Here is a 21999-nt window from a genome sequence, read left to right as displayed (position 1 = left end):
CAGGGGCCGGGATTGAACCCAGATCCTCAGCGCCGTGAGACAGCAGTGCTAACCACTGCACTGAAATCATTTTTATTGTGGGCATGAATCACTGTTCATCCACCAAACGTATGCATGTAGCTTTTGCATAGGTCAACATGAACATCTTCTGTAATTTAGAAGGGAGTGAAATGACGTGAGTAATCCCACTCACACTCTGGGCGGGATTCTCCAGTCTACAAGCCACTTTTTCCAGCACAGCGTGCCCCGGTTGGCAGTGGCATTCTCCATTCTTGCAGCCAGCCAATGGGGTTTCCCATTGTGGCCACCTCACGCCGTCGGTAAACGTCCGGGCGTGGGTGCGCTGTCGGCAGACTGGAGGATCCAGCCGACGGAGAATTCTGCTGTCTGTCTTTCCATTATCTCTCTACCTTCCTTTCACTCCCCTCCCTCCACTCTGCAATGAGGCTATTGAGCCCAACAAGTCATTCTGCCTCTCTGTGGAGCAAAAGGCAGCACGGTAGCACAAGTTGCTAGCACTATGGCTTCACAGCGCCAGGGTCCCAGGTTTGATTCCCTGCTGGGTCACTGTCTGTGTGGAGTCTGCATGTTCTCCCCATGTCTGCGTGGGTTTCCTCCGGGTGCTCTGGTTTCCTCCCACAGTCCAAAGATATGCAGGCTAGGTGGATTGGCCATGATAAATTGCCCTTAGTGACCAAAAAGGTTAGGAGGGGTTATTGGGTTAGAGGGATAGGGTGGAAGTGAGGGCTTAAGTGGGTCGGTGCAGACTCGATGGGCCGAATGGCCTTCTGCATGGTATGTTCTGTGAATTCAATCAGTTCTGCTCCCCTACTTTATCTCTAGCCTTGCAAGTTTATTCTTCTCAAGTGCATATCCAGTTTTGTTTTGAAGTCATTGATATTGATTGTCTCTGCTTCCACCACCCTCATAAGCAGAGTGTTCATGGTCATTATCACTCACTGCAAGTAGAAGTTCTTCCTCACTTAATCCATTCATCCCTTGTCCAAAACCTTAAAATGCATCACTTAGTCCTTGTACCATCAGCTAATGGGAATAGCTTTTCTTTGTCTCTTTCTCTTTTGGCTTCCTCCATTTTCATTGGGGTCGCCACAATGCTGGTTGACCACTCTTCTGCAATTCCTCTGATCAGTCACCCATTCATCGTCCAGTCTCACTGTGTTTACGTCTCTCACCAGCATATCTTTCCATCTGGTCTTGGGCCTTCCTCGTCTCCTTTTTCCTAGCAGTTCCATCTCTATCACTGACCTCACTACTTGTTCTCTCTCTCTCTCTCTCTCTGCAGAAGGTGACCATACCATTTAAATCGCTTTTTGCTACTTGCTTCATGCTCCCATAATCCTCACTGACAACCCCTGATGTGCTGATTTCTTAGTTTTTTCCTTTCTTATTGTTCCACACATCTATCTCAAAATTTACATCTATCCCAGTATCTACATCTATCCCAGTATATATCGCTATCCCAGTATCTACATCTATCCCAGTATCTACATCTATCCCAGTATCTACATCTATCCCAGTATCTACATCTATCCCATATCTACATCTATCCCAGTATCTACATCTATCCCAGTATCTACTTCTATCTCAAAATTTACATCTATCCCAGTATCTACATCTATCCCAGTATCTATCGCTATCCCATATCTACATCTATCCCAGTATCTACATCTATCCCAGTATCTACTTCTATCCCAGTATTTACTTCTATTCCAGTATTTACTTCTATCCCAGTATTTACTTCTATCCCAGTATCTACATCTATTCCAGTATCTACATCTATCCCAGTATCTACATCTATCCCAGTATCTACATCAATGCCAGTATCTACTTCTATTCCAGTATCTACATCAATGCCAGTATCTACATCTATTCCAGTATCTACTTCTATCCCAGTATCTACATCAATGCCAGTATCTACTTCTATTCCAGTATTTACTTCTATCCCAGTATCTACCTCTATCTCAGTATCTACATTCCATCTCAATATTTACTTCTTCCCAGTATCCACATCTATCCCAGTATTTACTACTTCCCAGTATCTACTTCTATCCCAGTATTTACTTCGATCCCAGTATCTACATCTATCCCATATCTACATCTATCCTAGTATATACATCTCATTAGTACCATGCTTGTTATTCCCCGCTTCTTGTCTAAGGTTTTGCACTCTGTGACAAGACCAGTCTCGTAACTGCCTTGTAGATTCTCCCTTTCAGTTTCAGCGATACTTTTCTATCACATAACACTCCACTGCACTTTTTCCAATTACTCTAATCAGATTTTATCTGTTGCTTAATTTAAATTTGCATTCTTCTACCATCTTTAGCCACTGACCACAGTACTTGAAACTTCTCACTTCTTCCAAGTGATCACTCATAGGGCGAGATCCAAGGGCCACGCTGCACCAGAAAAGCAGCTCGCCACGGTGCAGCATGGCCGATACAGCAGGGGGATCCTGCTCCTAGGATCTACTTGGCTCACAGCACCTCTTGATCTAATGCGATCTCGCGAGATGCTGCAATGTAAATCCCATCCATTGTGTGCAGGATCACTTTTTGGCAAATCTGCATATTAGAGCGAGACCGTTCATCTCACGCTAATGTGAAGATTCCCGAGATACCTGAGGCTTTGGGATTCATCCCCTTTGCCTCGGAGACCTCGGTGAGTGCCGTTTGGCACTGGTCTCCAACAAACGGGGACCAGACAGAATGGCACTCGTGGGGGTCTCCCAAGGAGATCGGAGGCCCCCAGCTGCTTGCCCTTTAGGCAGAGTAGTACCCTGGCATTGCTGGTGCCACCTGAGCACCCTGGCAATGCCAGCCTGGTACCTTGGCAGTGCCAGCCTAGCATCCTGTCTCCCAATATTCCCTGCTGTCTTCCAAGATATATGCATATGAACCACAAGATCCTTCTGACCCTGCATATTCGTTAGAACTATGACATTAGATATATATTGCATCTCTCTATCCCTTCAGCCAAAAGGCATCACCTCACACTTTTCTAATAAATGTCATCTCCCACTTGCCTGCCCTTCATAGCCTATCAATGTCCTTTTGCAGTCAATTGATATCATCCTCACTGTCTGTCACACCTCCAAATCTGGTATCATTGGTAAATTTTAAAATGTTATTATCTATGTTATTTTATCAAAACACAGTGGATCTAGCACTGAATCTTGGGGAATGCCACTGTCTACCATTCTTCAGTCTGGGAACAACCGTTTATCACGACTCTTCTGTGTCTCTCATTTTTAATTCTGGCTGTTCCCATTCCTTTGCTCACTTTTAGCTTTTTTTCTACCCCTCTCTCATCTGCACTCTAGCTGTGCCTTAGCCTTTCTCTTTCTGTCCCTCTTTGCTCCTGTCTCACTTGCCTTTCCCTGTTTTCCCTTTATTCCCCCTCTATTTCTCGCTTTCCTGATTCTCATTCCCATCACACTCATTTTTCCTCTTTCTTAATTTTCTTCTTCATGTTCTTTTTTGATTCTGGTCTCTCTTTCCTTTTCTATTTCTTATTCTTCCTGTTTTTGTTTGGTCTCTTTCGTCCTACTGCTCGGTGTTGAGACACTAGGCCAACAGGTCAGACAGCCACTGAACGTGGACCATGAAAGGACCTGGACAAAAGTGGACAAGCTCATTAAAACATTAAGCATGAAGGATCTGGCAGCGACGTCAACAGTAACCAATGGAATGCAATCCTGGCTGAACTTTTGAGGTTCGAAATAGCCAGCAAACATACATCACTTTATGAAGGGGAGGGTCTTGCCTTGACAGACACAGATTACAATTCAGTTGAAAGAACTCTGCAAGCCCCAGCCTTCCCAAAATTCAAGTTATTTGTTTATTTTTAATATGCATTCATCATATTCGTAAACCTTGCATTACAACTTGCAACAGCATGAAATCTAATCCAGGTAACCCTGCCTTATATGGGAATGACCCAGAATGGTGAATTACATTACAACTGTGCTAATTTGACCCTCATGACGGGGTGGTCCTGTTGAATAATACAAAACTAAAATGTTCAAAATCAATTTCACATTTCTGGATAAGAACTTATTTCCTTTGCTGTCCATGTGCTCTGTAGTCAGATTGCTGATTGTGTGTAAAGGCTGAACACACGAGCGTTTCTAAATCTCGATACCGTTACGGTTTGTCCTCTCTTTTCTGTTCAGGTGACTTTTTGTCATGCTGTGATAAAATTTGTATGTTATGTCTGTACCACACAATACTGGCAATTGTCAATAGGGTAAAATTCAATTGACATTAAATCAGGAGTAATCTGATTGGACAGAGTCTCCACCCATTATAGAACTTCTTATTCTATTGATCCTATGGGCTCCTAAATGGTTGGCCAATGGACATGGAATGAAGTGATATTGTGGAGTCTGTTTGACCTTTGATCGACTGTCCAATCAATGCTGTTTCTCTGCTTAAAAAAGTGATCGGGTTCACTATAAATTTAACAAAGTCTTGTGCTTGGAGTACAATTAATGCTTTGAAATGCAGTGACGTTACACAGGCAATCACATCAAATGTAAAATAATGCCAAGCTGCTGCGTGTAACTAAAGAGTTAAATTCTTTAAAAAAAAATTTTTAAGAGTACCCAATTCATTTTTTCCAATTAAGGGGCAATTTAGCGTGGCCAATCCACCTACCCTGCATATCTTTGGGTTGTGTGGGCGAAACCCACGCAAACACGGTGTGAATGTGCAAACTCTACACGGACTGTGACCCAGAGCTGGGAACGAACCTGGGACCTCGGCGCCGTGAGGCAGCAGTACTAACCACTGCGCTGCCATGCTGCCCAAGAGTTAAATTCTGATTAAGCATTTAGCATTTGAAAAAAGCCCTTCTTCCCAGGGCTGTTTCCTATTTACAAAAACCTTTGTCTGCAGTACACACTTCCATGGAGTGATTCAGAGGACAGTTAACTTGAACATAATTGCCAAAAATATTCTGACCGCTTTCCTCCCCTACCCCCTACCCACCCTCATCCTGGCCTACTGAGTGAACAAGGAAGGAAACTGCCTGGGAAGGCTTGTCCGTTTTGGTCAAACATCAAGATTTTTTTTTCTTACTTTTTATTTTTTAAAAGGATGCATCATCTACTTTCGTAAGAAGTTTTCCATCTGTTTCAACTCTTTGACTAACCTGCTCCACATTCTATTTGGAAGCATCTAACCTTTTGTACACTGATGTCAAAATACCAATACAAGTGACACATGACTGTTTTGGTAGGTCATATTAATGTTAAAGATTCTGTAGTATCCTTCAAAGATGTGTGGGAAATTCTGTCGATATCCAGAACAATATTCTTCCTTCAATTAACATAACCAAAAACAGATTACAATAGAAGGGAGGAAGGGATAAACCAGGAAATTACAGACCAGTCAGTCTAACCTCAGTGGCGGGGAAACTATTGGAAGCAATTCTGAGTGACAGAATTAATCTGTACTTGGAGAGGCAGGGATTAATTGAGAACAGTTAGCATGGTTTTGTTAAGGCGAGGTCACATCTGACCAATTTGATCGAATTTTTTGAAGTGGTGACCAGATGAGGGCAATGCATTTGACATAGTCTACCTGGACTTCAGCAAGGCTTTTGATAACGTCCCACATGGGAGATTGATAGCGAAGGTAAGAACCCATGGGATCCAAGGAAATATGGCAAATTGGAAGAGTATTTATCTGACTAAAAGCCTGTGTCCAGTGGGGTCCTACAGGGATCAGTGTTGGGGTCCTTTCTGTTTGTGGTTTATATAAATGATTTAGACTTGAATGTATGAGAGTTGATCAGTAGGTTCACAGATGATACAAAAATTGGTGGGGTGGTAAATAGTGAGGAGGATAGCTTTAGATTACAGGAGGATTTAGACGGGCTGATCAGGCAAACAAAATTCAATCCGGATAGGTGTGAGGTGATTCACTTCGGCAGGACAAACAAGGCAAGGGAGTACATGATGAATGGCAGGGCCCAGGGAAGCGCTGAGGATCAGAGGAACCTTGATGTGCATGTACATCGATCGCATAAGGTAGCAGGGCAGGTGGATAAAGTGGTTAAGAAGGCATATGGTAGTTCAGGCAGCATTTTAAGCTGGGTGCTATGTCATTGTTGGCCACAATCTATGAGAATCACCATTTTGTACTGGCGCCCTTGGACTCATTGTTTGGGCGATGGAGGAAGGAGGGGTTGGAGAGGTTTGAAGGTTTGTTTATAGATTTGTTTATAAATTTGCTGATTTTGAGCAGTGGGTAGGCAAGTACTGGCTTTCGAGACCAATCTGATTCATTATTATCAGGTACACGCCTTTGTACAAAAAGAGATTTCTTCCTTCCCCTTGGTGACTCCGCCCTCGTTGATGGATAGAGTTCTTTTGGTGGTCGAATATGTTGGACATTTATAGTTGGCTCGTGTCGATGGAGCAGGTTCCAGTGGAGGAGGTTAAGAGGAAGTGGGATGGGGAGCTGGGCCAGGTGTTTGTGGGGGATGGTGTAGAGCGAGGCTCTACACAGAGTTACTCCACCTTCTTGTGCACTAGGCTCAGTCTGATTCAGTTTAAAGTGGTTCATAGGGCACATCAGACCAGGGCATGGATGAGTGGGCTCTTCTTGGAAGTTGATGATAGGTGCAAGCGGTGTTCTAGGGGTCCGGGCCACCATACACACATGCTCTGGTCTTGTTCTAAGCTTATGAGCTTTTGGGTCTCCTGCTTCAGCACATTGTCAGGAACTCTTTGGGTTGAGTTGGAACTTTGCCCTTTTGGTGGCTCTCTTTGGGCTTTTAGATGGTCTGATCTTCGCCTCGCTAATAGGCCGAAGGCGGCTGCTAGATGGAAGTCTTCGATCCCATCCAGTGCCACAGCATGGTTAAGTGACCTGATGGAGTTCTTACATTTAGAAAAAAATTAAATATACCCTGAGAGGGTTGACGGAAGTGTTCTATCTGAGATGGCAGCCATTCATTTTGCACTTCAGGGAGCTAGTCACCGTCAGATGTTGGGGAAGGGGGGGGGGGAGGCGGGTGGGGATCAGGGATTGTTTTTTGTTCTTTTTGGGTTTGGTTTTGGGGGAACAGAGGGTTGAAATATTGTAATGGCTGTTTGAATATGGTTGTGATGGTGTTATTTTAAAAAAAATCTTAATAAATATATATATTTTAAAAGTAGGCATATGGCATACTTGCCTTTATTAGCCAAGTCATAGAGTTTAAGAGCAGGGAGGTTATGCTGGGACTGAACAAAACGTTGCTTGAACCACAGCTAGAGTATCATATATAGTTCTGGAATCCACATTGTATGAGGAATGTGATAACATTAGAAAGGGTGCAGAGGAGACTTACCAGCATGTTACTTGGGCTGGAGAGTTTAGTGATGAACAGAGATTGGATAGACTTGGATTGTTTTCCTTGGAGCAGAGGAGACTGAGGGGGGGACATGATTGAGATGTATAACATTATGAAGGGCATAGATAGAGCAGACAGGAAGAAACTTTTCCCCTTTGTCGAGGGATCAATCATAGATTTAAGATAAGGAGTAGGAGGTTTAGAGGCGATGTGAGGAAAACCGTTCCACCCAGAGGGTGGTGGGTGTCTGGTACTCGCTGCCTGAAAGGGTGGAGGAGGCAGCGACCCTCATAATATTTAATAAGTATTTAGATGTGCACTTGCGATTCCAAGACAGACAAGGCTATGGACCAAATGCTGGAAAATGGGATTAGAATAGGTAGGCGGTTGTTTTTGATGGCGCAGACATAATGGGCAGAATGGCCTTTTCTGAGCTGTAGATCTCCATTGCTGTATGGGGTGGATTTTCTGTCAGTTGATGCTGGTATCGGGATCCATGATGCGCCGGAGAATCGTGAAATCAGGATCAGAGCCGGGCGTCGGTTCGCGCCGATCCGAACGCCATGCTCCAACCCCCCCCCTACTGGCACTAGAATCGAGGTCCATGACCGCACGCCAGTGGGGGGTCGGAGCATGTAAGTGAATGAGAACGGGTCTTAATGACCCATTTAGCGGGCCCGACAGACTATGCTCTGGCCCTCCATGATTCTCCGACTCTCGGGGCCGGGACCACGTCTCTACCAACATGGTCCTGCCACGGTGGACCTCGTGGTGGGCCAAGGGGGTAACGTCTGAGGGGAGTTTCCCCCAGAGTTCATCTTTGGGCCAACCCTACCCCCTCCCTAACAATTCACTACCTGCCCACTCCTCCCCGCCCCGGGGGGGGGGGGGGGGAGGGGAGTGTGCGGGTGGCTGGCTGCGGCACTTCGCTTTCAGGCCGCCCGCCTCAAAATGGCGGCCAAATAACGGGATTCCCTTGGGAATCCCTTGTATTCCTCACCACACATAAACTTGCACGGCAAGGCATACGGAATTGCACCAGCTTTGCACTCACAAGGGGATTCTCTCCGGTGGGAGAACATAGGGCTGAATTCTCCCTTTGAGAGGCTAAGTGCTGACGCCTGGACTGAATTGCGAGTGTTCTACGTTCACGAATGTGGTGCCAGTCCTGGAGCAATTCGGGTCTTGTTAATGGGTTTGGACCAGCGCCACATGGAACTCGTGTGATTCCAATATATGCCGGCCCTCATCCCAACCAAGAAGATGGCACTGGTTGCACGGGAGCCGCCCATCCCGTTGATGGGTCGGCTGGGGCCAGAGAGTATCTACAGGTTTGGCCTGGGCTGGCACCCATACGACCTGTGGCACTAAGTTCTCAGTGGGCAGCCAGTAGCATGTGCAGCCAGGCTGTGGCAGTGGTGGTCTGTTCCTGGCCAAGCCAACCCCATGGCCAACCTCCTCTACGCCCCCCATTACTCTTCCCGGTAGTGGCAGACGCCCCCAACCCGCGGCATAAGTGGCAGCACACTATGGTAATATTAGATACTCTTCATATCCCCCCCCCCTTTCAGCAACCAGGGCACCTGTTTCCTGATTGTAAATACCACAAGTGAACGTCACCGTCGGTAATTCCTGCTGGAGGAAAATGCCGGGTGGGCCGGTTAATGATATGCCAACAACGCTTACTGTACAATTGAATGCCCACATCGGCATACAGCGTAGAATGTATGCACACCGTTGTTGAGGGTCTGGAGCATGGCATTCTGTTCGGCACCCGGCACCAACCTCAATTTTCGGCTGACACCTAATTCTCCGCCCAATCATATTTCACGATTCTGGCGTCTCTGGACGGAGAATCCCACCCATAGTCTCCCAAATGGAGAACCATCCCCATGACTCTGGTGGATGCATTGGAGGTTGACTTTCAAAATTCTATGGATTCTGGAAAGGTTTCGGCTGACTGGAAAGAAGCAAATGCAACCCCACTATTTAGAAAGGGTGGGAAAGAGAAAACTGAGATCTACAGACCTTTATTCTCCCATTAACACATTCTGATATCTTACTTGTATGCAACTACTAGCACCTTCTCCTGATCCATTTAGCCCCATGTTTCTGGCTCTCTTGCTGAGCCCCTGTTGCGTGTAAAGGCTGGCGATGGCTAGGGCTCAACCAACTGGCTGGTCGTGCTGCTGTGTGCCACTGCTACTAATGTTCCTCAGAGTCAAATGATTAAAGTGGTGGCTGGCCCCAAATCCTTTTAATACAGAAGACTACAGAATTAAACTCTCTCCATTGTCTAATATCTTAGCCTAAGTTGAACTCTAAACTTATAGGGATTTTATGCCCAGTTCAAAAGGTTGGCCATCTTGTTGGGCATTGCAGTTATTATGCCAAAAGACCACTTGCACCCTGGCATTGGCATATATCCTCTTTTGAAGAATGTCCTGTCAGGAGCCCTCCAGAGCATTGTAAATAGCTTGATGCCAGAAAATGGATTGGGGCCGGGGATCATGGCAGTGTCTGTGTGGTGGGTTAAAGACCATCCTGCCATGATGCCACAACAAAGCGAATCCAGCCAAGGTGATAGCAGGATTAGAATTAGCTGTAATGCTCTCAGCCCTAATTAACCCATTGACACTCTGAGTAGGCTCACCACTTTGTTGAGGTTTTGGATGGCAAATGCTAGTAATTGAATCAAGGCCCAACTGGAGTCAACATCCTGTTCAGGGAGGTGTTGATAAAAGACAATTAAATGCTTTTCTTAGATAGAATTGAGTTGGAGGGTGGGTGGAATTGGTCTTCCAGAATGAAAGCTTGTTGGGTCTATTAACTTTTTTGTTCCTGTTCCGTGTGCAGAGTGGTTGCTGCTGATCTAAATTTAAACTCTCGGTCACTGCTTGCTTTGGGCTGGGTTTCAGCTCTGGCGCCAGGATGGCCCATGTAATTAGGAACAAGCTGTATGAAAAAAGACTCAATGAGTACGTTGTCGCAAAAACCTTTTTTCCTTCCACTCCCCATGAGTGAGGTCACTCCCTGAGTTTTGGGGAAGAAAAATAAAACAACCTTTTTGATTAAATGGAGCAGCTGGTGGGGCTCACTTCTCGAGGATTGAATACTGAGTTTCATTAAGGCTTCTGGATGGAATTCTGGGTGGAGCTTCTTTGCTATGCAGCCTGTGGAGTGCACAAAATTCAAAGGGCTCAGAGATGTTAAAGCTTCCTAAAATAGTTGCTAGTTCAGTCAGTTCTCACTTGTAAGTGTGCATACATTTGCTACAGTGGCGGAAAATGATCAAAGGTATTTGCTTATTGTTTAATGTTGTTTCCAGCCCGGTAAAGGGAATGGATAAATAACCAGAGTTAGCTGCCAAACTAATGGCTAGTTTAATGGGCACATCTTTATTAATGTGCTAATTATCTGGCAACCTGTGGTGAGAAAGAGAGACCCCCTGGGAATACCACCATCTGGAAGTTCCCCTCCAAGCTGCTTACCATCCTGACTTGTAAATATATCACCGTCCCTTCACTGTCGTTGGGTCAAAATCTTGTAACTCCTTCCCTAACAGCACTGTGGGATATTCTACATCACATGGACTGCAGCGGTTCAAGAAGGCAGGTCACTACGACTTTCCCATTAGGAATGGGCAATAAATGCTGGCCTAGCGAGCAAAGCCCACAAACCTTGAATGAAAAGAAACAAAGAATTATGAATCACCACAAATTGCTGGATGAGTTGAACTGTAAGCTGCACGGAAATTACATAAGACCTTTTTAACATTATTTTTCATGGGCTGTGGATGGACATTTGTTGCCTATCCCTAATTGCGACAACTGAGTCGTTTGCAAGGCCATTTCCGAGGGCAATTACGAGTCAACCGCATTCCTGTGGCTCTGGAGTCACATGTAGGTCAGGCAAGGTAAGGGAAGCAGGTATCTTTCCCTGAAGCACATTACTGAACAAATGGGTTTTTAAGCCAATCAATGATAATCTCACCATGACCAATACAGTGACTAACTTTCAATGCCAGATTTATTATTAATTGAATCTGAATTCCACCAGCTGCCATGGTGGAACTTGAACCCATATTGCCACAGCATTAGCCTGGGCCTCTGGCTTACTATTCCAGAGTAAAGAGTAAAAATCTCTTTATATTGCTCCCAAAGAAGCATCTGAACATGGCCTCAAAAGAGAGCCCCAATTGCACCAAATTGGCATTTCCATTTCTACATCATTCTTCTTGCTTATGTGAAATTGGATATTTTGTATCAGTCTATGCCCAATCATTGTCAGTTTTATACTGTGGACATGTACTTAGTAAAAATTGGATTGAGATGTTCCTAAATTATTTTGACATGGAATCTTTACAGCTGACAAGCGATCAGTGTGTGAAATGGCTTGCTAATTACTGACCAACTCACTCCATCTGAATAATGCATTGTAATGTCAACCTTCAGTAGAGTTTACAGTTAGATTAACGTTTGCATGTAATCTTATTAGGGATGGATTGAAGCTGTACACATTTCTAAACTCTGACCTTTCACTCACATAAACCAGAGCTAAATCCAGTTTTTCAATCCTTGTTCTGTAGAACACTGACGATTGAGCAAATTGGTAGATAATTTCCACATGCGAAACGCTTTCATTAAGATACCATTGGAGGGCAATTAGGAATGGGCAACACTGGCAGACTCCCCCCAACCCCTCACTAACCCAGGACAGTGTGGCCAATTGTAGTGCCTTAACTATTGCCATGATTGAAATCAGTTAACTCCACACTATCTGCAGATCAAACCTAGGACTTTATCTACATCCTACAGCAGCAGATACTTGAACGATTGAAAATTTTCAATGTAATCAGGGCCGACAGAAGCCTCGCAATCTGCTACAGCTTTCCTCTTGTGGCTTAGAGCATTCCACCCTGAAGTCTGGAAGTCACTCAGCTATTGTGCTGTTTCCTCCCCCTCCCCCATTGTTCTTACATGTCATTTCTCTGCTGAGGAAGCTGTCGGAGTACATAATGATCACAGAATTGTTACCGTGCAGAAGGAGGCCATTGGGCCCATCGTTTCTGCACCAGCTCTCCAAATGATCAATTTACCGAGTGCCAGTCCCCTACCTTCTCTCCATAACCCTGCACGTTTTTCCGTTTCAGGTAATGGTCAAATTCCCTTTTAAATGCCTCCCTAACACCCCAAACACTGAAAGGTTTCCCCTTGTGTCACTTTTGCTTCTTATGCTAATTTATATTAAGTCTTCACTCTCTTGTTCCTTTCATGAGTGGGAACAATTTCTCCCTATCTAATCTGTCCGGACTCCTCCTGATTTTGAATACCTCTATCAAATCTCTTCCCAGCTTTCTCTTCAAAGAATACAGTCCTAATGTCGCCAATCTATCTTCATAATATAAGTTATCCCTAGAACCATTCCCATGAACCTTTTCTGCACTCTCTCCAATGCGTTCACGTCCTTCCTGGTGGGGCACGCAGAACTGAAAACAACACTCCAGCTGAGGCTGAATTAGTGTCTTAAACAAATTCAACTTTACCACCTTACTCTTGTACTCTATGTCCCTATTAATAATGCCTTGTGTGGTGTTGGGTGCTCTGGTGCACAGATGAGCCAACACAGTTGTATGTGGTACAACTCTATTTTATTTTAACTCTTATTATACAGTTCGTTCTGGATACTCTGCACGTGCTGTCTCCCTGAGTGTGTCTGGTGGCAGGTCTGTCCTGGTCTTGCTCTACAGCTAATACTGACCACCGGGGGTCGTGTCTGTGCTTTTATATCTTTCTGTCATTGGTTGTGGTGTTGTGTGTTCTGATTTGTCTGTTGGTGTGTCTATCATGATGTGTGTGTTTGAATATCATGACATCCCCCCCTTTTTACAAAGATATGTGCCTACGTGGTTATAAATATAATCGTGTCGTGAGTGCATCTAAGAGTGTGTGCGTGTGTTGTGTACAGCGTGTGTATATGACGTAACTATTTACATGGGGCGATGTCGGGTGCGTCACGCTAACAAGGTTGTACCATAACAAAACATGGATGCGAGAGAAAAAAAAACTTGAACAGTGGTCCGGTCAGACGATATCTGGAACAATAAACAACAACAGGTTATAATACAGAAGTGTTTGACTTTTTGAACGTATGAACAGCGTTATAAGTCCAGTCTAATGGGTGACCGCCTCAAGAATGGGCTGGTCCTCAAGCCGGTTCAGCTGTGGAGATTTGGGGTCACACTGGTTCACCTTGGACTGTTGGAGGTGATGCTGTTGCCGAAGTCTCTACTTTTCCATTTGTTGTACTTCGTGCAGTGCTTGGTTTTTCATTCGTGCAAATATGACATTCAACATCTTTGTTAGTGTTGCCTTGGCTGTGGTTTGGTTCTGGTGGCGATGGAAGGGGCATGATCCGTGGCATCTCCACGAAGTCATCCTTGGGAACCAGTGGAGGATCCGGCGTGTGCGTACGGTTCAGTTGCGAGCGTGGAAGGCGGCGCAAAGCTCGCTGATTGCGCCTACGCACCAATCCATCCGCCATGCATGCCAGGAACAAGGTGGAGTCTTTTTTCTTTTTATGTTTGTGGTGGACGGCATCTTGTAGCCGATGGGTCGTTGCCATCGAAGTAGCACCATCACTAATATCATGCAAGGCGATGACTGTGCCAGATGTGGAAGTTGGCCGAGACCGTGCACGCTGGTTCCGGCCACCTGCTGTGCCGGAAGGGCGACTCCGCAGAGAAACGTCGAAGCATGTCGCCTTGGAGAGAGAATTGTTGCTCGCATCAACGTCTGGCGATGGCGCGAATTGATGTGTCCATCTTGGACCGCCGGTGCTGGTTGCCACTGCTGACCCAGTGGGACCGCCACGCGATCCATTCCCTGTCGCCGTGGCATCCGCCGTCACCCTGAGCGTGCCATCACCGAGGCCGCAACACCGCCCGTCCGGAGCAAGGTCTGGCGTGCGCGAATCAGAATCGGCGCTTGGCTGCTCCCCATCTGGAGTCCGGTCTGCCTTCCGTCGATGCCCCCCGTCCGGAGTCCCAACAGGTTCACTGGAGGCAGCCGAGATTCCCTGAAGCTGCACTTCTGGAGTCGGAACATGCAGGAATGCACCAACCAGTGGAGAGGCTCGAGCCATCCAGGGTGGAAGCGGTGCGCCGCCACCGCAGTCGTCAGTGGTCCCAACATGATCGTCGAGTGCCTCGGTACGCACTAGGCGAGGTCTGTCACCTTGCACCTTTTGCATGGGAAGTGGGATGCTGTCGTCACTCGTCTCACATCCCGTGGATAGATCCTCATCAGCAGCTTGCTGTTCACTAGGGTTGGGTAAATTGTCAGAGTTTTCATCTGGTGGTGCACACCATGTCGGTGGACTGTCATTGTCTTGCCGTTGTCCTTCATTTGGGCTTTTCTTCTTTGGAATTTTAAATCTTCCCCCAGACATTGCAGAACCTTGTTTATTACCCCCAAATTCTCCCATATGTATGGTCTCGAATATAGGATCCAATGTTTCTATCGACATTGTACTATTTTCCAAAGAACATTCCGTTTCACTTTTCTTCTCAGGTACCTCATATATATCTTTGTCTAATGTACATGCCTTCATGGTCTCTGGGTCTGATTTTGCTTGGACTGGCACGGTCACAGTCTCTCTTTTACTGTTCTCAATTGCCCACATTATACTCCCCATACATAACTGCTTAATCACTGGGGTTAGTGTGGTACAATGGATAATCGGGTCGACCTTATCTGCATCTGCACCATTAGTGGAAAGCACACTTGGTTCACTTGAAACTGCTGTGGGTTTTAAATTCGTTATCTGGCTACTCGATGTCGGTGTCCTCAGGATTCTTGCTCCAATGTTCTGCTCATTTATCGGTGGAGTGTGTATAGGTTCAATGCAATTAATGTTCCCCTCAAGGTTTGAAGAGTCATTACTGACTAACTGCTGGTCTCCGAAGTTGGGACTTTGCGGCGTTGTGTTGAAGGGAGACATTTGTCCCTGCTGTAGATATGATTTAGGTTGTGTTATTTCCATTACCTGAGGATCAATGTCTTGTCCATTTTTTCGATCCGTACTAAAACACTGGCAATTCTCAGTCTGCTCCTTGCAAGTTAAACATTCAATTAATTTCTTTAGCAAATCCTCAGCATCCTTCTGTGGCCGTGCAGCATTATTAATCTCTGTTCGGCTATAATGATCCTGAAGGTCAGCGCATAAACCTTTTTTCTTCGGGCTTGGAAGAGGCGATTCCTTTGGCTTGTCTTCAGTTGGGCTTGAACAGTCTTTAGCGCTGTGCCCTTCATTGTAGCATGAGAGACCGTCATGGTCATGCTGCTGTGTAGTGGAGCATGGTAGGCTGTTATAGCCTTCTTGCTGTTCACGTGAGCATGGCAGACTTGCATCGTCTGCCGCTGGTTGGTCAGGAGAGGTTGCTAGACCCTCATGGTCTTGTTCCTGCAAGGACTGCACATTGGAGTCTTGCATTGCTTCTATCGTGGAGGCTGTCCACGAGCTCTCTGTGGAGGCTTGTGACACTGGAGTCACTTCTTGTTCGTGCAAGGACTGCGCTCTGGAGTCTTGCGTTGCTTCTATCGTGGAGGCTGTCCACGAGCTCTCTGTGGAGGCTTGTGACACTGGAGTCACTTCTTGTTCGTGCAAGGACTGCGCTCTGGAGTCTTGCGTTTCTGCAATTGTGGAGTCTGTCCACGAGCTTGCTGTGGAGGCTCTGTGTGGCAGCAGGGCGCTCTCCGTGTGCTTGCAGCGCTCCCTTTCTGTTAATGTCAGGCTGCAGCATCATCCGGTACTGATAAGTTGGAACGTCATATCTGCTGGATTGAAGATCCTCAAATCCGAAAAATGAATCCGCATCTGCGTCGGATTCAATGTGGGGGCCGCCAATGTGCAACACGAAAGGTTCGTCCGAGTCATAGTCGTATAGGACCACGGAGCTATCATTGGGCTCGCGAGGTCCGGAAACACTGTAAAGATCGTCATCGAAGTATTCGAGGTCGGAATCATCGGCTTGTGCGTAGGTAACTGCTTGTCGGAGGGTTCTTCGGAGGTCAAATTCATCTCCTGGGTCAATTTGCGGCAATGTGCTGTCATTCCAGGTGAGGGAAGGTTGTTTTACAGCTTTAACAGATTTTTGTTTTTTTGATTTGGGACGTTTCCCTTTTAAATTGGATTTGGGACGTTTCCCCTTTAAATTGGTGCAGTCTGGGGCCTCTGACATCCTGACGCTCGGTATGTAGCACGTAGGAAGCGACTGCGCATGCTCAGATCGCTGTTCCTTTACCGATGGCCGTTTTCTTGACTGCGCATGCGCAGCATCTCGCGCATGCGCAAACGAAACTTCCGGTTCTGCGCACTGCTCGCGCAACTGTGCTAGCGTGATACCTTTAGCAAGATGGCCACCGACCTTGACCCAGCCCTCTCTCAGGCCCGGGATTTCGGCCTCTGGGAATTCGGGCTCCGGGATCCCGGCCACGAGGTGAGTACTGCCGCTTTTCTTACCTTTACTTGCCGATTGGATTGCGTTTTCTTCACAGTACTTGGAGAATTTGTCCAGGACTGCCTGGTAATCGTACCTTTGCTGCCTCCTGAAGAACCTGAACCTTGTGAATATTTCTCTTGCCCTTGCACCGGCGATGGTGAGGAGAAATTCAATTTTTTCGCTATCATCCAGGTCTTGGAGTTCAGCTGCCACCAGGAACAATGAGAACACTTGCCGGAATCGCCGCCAGTTTTCGCGGAGATCGCCGTAGCACTGGAGCGGCTGCGGAACCGGGAGCTCTATCATTTTGCCTGGGCACTGCTGGTTGTCTGTGTACACTGAGGTATGCCGGCAGGTATCGATCCACTCCTGTACCATGTGGTGTTGGGTGCTCTGGTGCACAGATGAGCCAACACAGTTGTATGTGGTACAACTCTATTTTATTTTAACTCTTATTATACAGTTCGTTCTGGATACTCTGCACGTGCTGTCTCCCTGAGTGTGTCTGGTGGCAGGTCTGTCCTGGTCTTCCTCTACAGCTAATACTGACCACCGGGGGTCGTGTCTGTGCTTTTATATCTTTCTGTCATTGGTTGTGGTGTTGTGTGTTCTGATTTGTCTGTTGGTGTGTCTATCATGATGTGTGTGTTTGAATATCATGACACCTTGGATACTCTATTATTTGGCGAATGGACTTGGCTCTGCCTGGAGTGGGAGAGAGAGAGATTTTAAACTGCGCTGTCGGTCACTCCCACTGCTGCTCTTGAATCCATCGGCATTTCGCTTTTCCGAGTGCTTATCTAACGGGATTAAAAGAGCGGAGCCGCCACGAGGTGCTTCTGACTGGCTTGTTCTCAGGGCTGTTCCTCCATGAACTTGCACGGTGTGGGATGATTTTGACGGGCTGCGGTAAGTGCGACCTGAGTGCATTGCAGAGCTGCCCTGGAAAGGATTTTCCCAGGAGTTAATCCTCGGCGAAGGAAATGAGAGCAAAACCTTCCTTATGAGCTGCTGAAACCTCACTGGCTTCATGTCAGCAATGCAATTTCTTGGGAATGTGGTTTATATTAGGTGTTAGGTGGAAATTGGATGCTGGTGCCCCCCGCCCCCCCCCCCCCCCCCCTTGCACCCTGACCTGATCCAGGCCCTCCCAGCAGGGTCACTGGATGGCGAGCAGCAGTGGGAATCCTGGCTGAATGTCCACCCAAGTACCGAGGCCAATGACAGTCCCCGCGAAGCTGGCTCAGCGAGGTCATGTGTGCATTTTCTGCTGAGCATCTTCTCACTCGGCCACTTTCTAATGAATTATGGTGCCTGCTCTGTTGCAAAAGCTATTCGACAGGCAAACAATTAAAGTAACAGAAACGCATGTTGTTCTGGATGTGGCTAATTGGTATCTTGAAACAGGCCTTTGACGCATCTTCTGGAGATCAGATAGCAGTGGTTATAAATAGGAACTCTGGCAGACTGCGGTTCACAACCTTACTGTAGACAAGCCATCATCTTCTGAAGCTGAAATCAAAATTGGAAAGGTTGGACATTCGGAGCAGACCTGTCTGCTCTTGGTAGTCTTTACATGCAGATGTTGGAAACCTGAAATAAAAACAGGAAATGCTCACCAGGTGAAATAAAAACAGGAAATGCCCACCAGGTGTGGATATCTGTGGAAGGATAGCGAGGGGGAAGGTTAATATTTCAGAGTGATGTCTTCTCAGAAATATATTTGTCTTTTACTCATTAGTACCCTTTTATGGGGGAGGAGGGGGGTGGAGGCGATGGTGGTGATCAAACATACCAGGTTACTTAAATTTTCAGGTACCTAGGCCTGAGTATTGGGCCGGGGCCCTCACATGCACCAATAACATGGCTGGCATACATCCTACTCAGTCTTTGAAGAATCCTTTCAGGATTGTCCGAGGGTGACATTGGCAAGACTTCCAACGTAGGGAGAATATCAGGCCTTTCTGCTGAAGTTACCATGGCAGTTCTTAAACATTTCACCTTTTTTGTTCCAGGAAATGCTTTGGGTATCTGACCTGCAATTAAAAATCTGACGTGGAATTTCTTTCATGTTGGCAATCCTCATCGTACACAACTATTAACAAGCGACTGATGTTGGTTTAATGCCCACACTTTGGGCTGAGCTGCCGCAACATAAAGGGGGAAACAATTCAAAAAGAAAAGAGGGAGAGGCAGGAATGAGAACAGTACTATATTTAATGTTGAAACTATGAGCAGTTACATGGATGTTAAATGTTAATCTCAGCAGCACTGAAAATAAAACCAGCTGCCTGAACAGGATGTGTTAACTTTGGTACTAAGGGCCAATAATTCAGTAAGTTGGTATGAATGAGTTGTGATGCTCTGTATATCAGCTAACGCAGTAATGAAAAGGCTTGTTCCTTTGAGATATTGTATCCTGCTTGTGCTTACAGAGATGGAATACTTCCTGAAATCTCTTAACAGTGCGCATAAATTGAAAATGTCTGCACAGTGCAGCAGCCATTGAAGCTTCACACTTTGCTTCTCATGCCTCTGGAGAACTTTCCCAAGACAGATTACCCTGGGACTTATTGCATTGTACACATCATTTTATTGGGGAATTATATAATATCTGGTTGCAATGCAATAGGTGATTACAGGGATAGATCGTGGTAGCACAGTGGTTAGCACTGTTGCTTCACAGCGCCAGGGTCCCAGGTTCGATTCCTGGCTTGGGTCACTGTTTGTGCGGAGTCTGCACATTCTCCCTATGTCTCCGTGGGTTTCCTCCGGGTGCTCCGGTTTCCTCCCACATGTCTCGAAAGACGTGCTGTCAGGTGGATTGGACATTCTGAATTCTCCCTCCGTGTACCCGAACAGGGTCCGGAATGTGGCGACTAGGGAACTTTCACAGTAACTTCATTGCAGTGTTAATGTAAGCCTACTTGTGACAATAAAGATTATTATTATTATTAGATGTCGACCAAGTTTTCTACAGGCTTCAGTGGTTCTTGTGCAGCTGAGACTGATGAAGAATGTTGCTTCGAGGTGAGAATTCAATAATGGATATAAGGCTGGATGAATACTCTGTATTTTGCTTCAGGATGTTTTTGAGGAATCCTGGACAAGTTTCACTCAGAAAATTAAGTGGATGGAGTAAAATCCATGATTAGTTGCACACAGTCTGTGGAAAGAATGGGACTGGTGAGCTGGGTCACCTTTTATTTCTGTTCTTTCTTATGTTTTACTTGCTCATTGAACTAGGGTTGCTGGACTGTGCCCTAAGCTTTGGGTAATCTAATTTGTTGGTCCAAAGTAGATTTTAGCCCAGGATTTCCTGTGTTCACAGCAGCTTCCAGGGTCAGGTTTGACGGGCACAAATTCTTGCTACAGTGCATTCTGGCTGCAGATATTCGACTAAAGTACAAATCTTAGTTTTGTTCATAGCCTGAGCCTCCCTTTCATGACTCTTATCAAGTTTACAACACTCTCCTATTTAGCAGGTGTGGGAGACTCTGTGAGGCTGAAGCTTCCCTTCCTCCTGCTCCTGTCTATGTGTGCATGAGCTGATATTCCCAGCACCAGAAAGCAAACTAACACTTTGATGATAGTGAAAAGGGTCCATTAAAATGAAAGGTCTTGTGGAGGCCTTTGCCTATCCACATGGATGCTGGGATATCTCTATCTTATTATGAGGGGAGGGTATGGCATAATGATATTGTTACTGGACTAGTAATCCAGAGACATCCCACCATGGCAGTTGGTACGATTTGAATTCACTAAAAATCTTATGTTAAAAGTCTACTGGTGAGCATGAAACCATTGTCAATTGTCGTAAAAACCCATCTGGTCTGGCCTGCATGGTCTCCAAACCCACAGTAATGCGATTGACTCTTAACTGCCCTCTGAGCTTCCGGCGATGCACTGCTAAGCTGCACTTTTCGGCAGCTCCTGCTCTAACGGACTTTTGGGCTCTTTTTGGGAGCCCCAACGGAAATTTTTTCGGACCAAATCCAGTGTGGGGTGACGAAGTAAGGAGTCCCCCCTAGTGTGTATGGAAAAGATCGGTGGTAGTGGCCAGATTGCGAAGGATCCTCTGGAGCAGCGGCAGAGAAGGGAGAAGCAAGATGGCGACGGATGGAGACCAGACGACATGGGGGCCGGATCAGCAGGAATTCCTTAGATGGTGTGTGGAGGAATTAAAGAAGGAGGTGCTGGCGCCGATGTTGTTGGCAATCGAAGGGCTAAAAGAAACGCAAAAGGCCCAGGCGATAGAGCTCCATGGGGAGAAGCAGAAGGCAGCTGAGAACGAGGATGAGATTCTGGGCCTAGCGGTTAAAATGGAGACGCATGAGGCGCTACACGAGGTGTATCGAAAGACTCGAAGTCCTGGAGAACAGATCGAGGAGAAAGAACCTCCGGATTCTGGGTCTCCCCGAGGGAGTGGAGGGAGCTGACGTTGGGGCTTATGTGAGCACGATGCTCCATTCGCTAATGAGAGCTGAGGCCCCCTCAGGCCCCCTGGAGGTGGAAGGGGCTCACCGGGTCCTTGCGAGGGGACCCAAGGCGGGAGAACCATCAAGGGCGATAGTGATGAGATTTCACCATTTCACCGCTTCACCGACAGAGAGGCTGTTTTGAGCTGGGCCAAGAAGGTACGGAGTAGCAGGTGGGAGAATGCGGTGATACGAGTGTATCAGGACTGGAGCGCGGAGGTGGCGAGAAGGAGAGTGAGTTTTAATCGGGCCAAGGCGGGGCTTCACAAGAAGAAAGTAAAGTTTGGGATTCTGCAGCCTGCGCGATTGTGGGTCACGTACCAAGATAGACACTACTATTTTGAAACGTCGGAAGTGGCATGGATCATCATCCAAAAAGAGAAATTGGACCAGAACTGAGGGGCTGATGCTGTGGGGGAGATGACGATGTTGATGTACAGAAATGTAAATTGGGGAATGGGAGGTTCACCGTATCGGGACGATAGATGGGGAGGGGAAAGGGATGAGAAGAATCCCTGTTTTCTTTGACGGGGGGGACACTGAGAAATGTGGCGCTGGTGGAAAAAGGAACATAGGTGAGGGATGGGGAATGGGAATGGGGCTGTAGGGGGAGCTGCGCCATAGGGGGTGGGGCTGATCTAGGAAAGCGCGGGG

At 46.6% G+C, this 21999-nt stretch overlaps 1 protein-coding gene across 1 annotated transcript in view; it reads left to right on the top strand.

Annotated features, from left to right (window-relative positions):
• Positions 1–21999, top strand: part of LOC140421116 (stAR-related lipid transfer protein 13-like) — a 138238-nt gene that overhangs the window by 29213 nt on the left and 87026 nt on the right. The window lies entirely within an intron of this gene.

Source organism: Scyliorhinus torazame, chromosome 5, assembly GCF_047496885.1.
Source record: "Scyliorhinus torazame isolate Kashiwa2021f chromosome 5, sScyTor2.1, whole genome shotgun sequence".
Taxonomy (NCBI): Eukaryota; Metazoa; Chordata; class Chondrichthyes; order Carcharhiniformes; family Scyliorhinidae; genus Scyliorhinus; species Scyliorhinus torazame.
The sequence above is the reverse complement of the archived record's forward strand: the minus strand, read 5'-3'. Positions and strand labels throughout refer to the sequence as shown.